This window comes from Penaeus monodon, chromosome 23 (assembly GCF_015228065.2).
Source record: "Penaeus monodon isolate SGIC_2016 chromosome 23, NSTDA_Pmon_1, whole genome shotgun sequence".
In the NCBI taxonomy this organism is placed as follows: Eukaryota; Metazoa; Arthropoda; class Malacostraca; order Decapoda; family Penaeidae; genus Penaeus; species Penaeus monodon.
Window position 1 is genome coordinate 8,961,487 of NC_051408.1, and position 755 is coordinate 8,962,241.

The 755-nt window shown below is 33.8% G+C and overlaps 1 protein-coding gene across 1 annotated transcript in view; it reads left to right on the top strand.

Moving 5' to 3' along the window:
• Positions 1-223: 223 nt before the first annotated feature.
• The window catches only part of LOC119587788, a gene marked incomplete at its 3' end in the record, with an annotated part of 7,949 nt that continues 7,417 nt past the window's right edge, over positions 224-755 (top strand). Inside the window, 1 exon segment of the mRNA XM_037936485.1 lies at positions 224-246.

The window sequence follows — 755 nt, forward strand, 5'->3', positions numbered from 1 at the left end:
ACATCTGCCCTTTTTGTTCGGGTGGGACTCCGACTTGGGCTTCGTGTTGGAAATCTGGATTGTATGAATAAGCGTTTGTTCAGAATCGTTGACTGGCGATATAAAATGTATTGGAATACAGCAGTTATGTGGATATTAGATAAGCTTTGAGTAGGAAAGAAGATGAAAGGTTTTTATATACGAGTAAATAATTAAAGGAAAGACCATACGGACGAGGCTTGGGTTTCGCCGTGGCAGTCTCGTTGAGTTTGTTCAGAAGAGAAGATTTTGGTTTGATTTTCCTCTGTTTTGGGGCTTTATTTGATATTGGGTTTGTAATTCTGTGTTAGAGTTCATTACTTTTAGGCTTTGTTTTGAAAGTCTGAAGTTATTTGATAATGTGCTTGTCATTGTTTTTTGACAATACTGATATGTCATGTCGTGGGTGAATTTCAGGTGCAGAGATTTATTGAAAATTTGAGTTTTTGATTGAAAATGTTTAATTTTTGATGTTGTATTTAACCTGTGATGTAGTATGTATAGGTAATCTGTTGTGCATTATACACTTATCACATTTTAGATGAGTTAATACCTGCTAGCATAGAGTTCTTTGTACATATACATGTATATTTCTGGTTTGTTCTGAAGTTCTGATGTAGTTGAATATTTCTTGAATAAATAAACTGACAGTATAGGAGAACAGTATGGGATATCAGCATTTGCTAGATTTTAAAGGATTACATTCTTTAATATGGTGTTATGAATTACATGGAAGT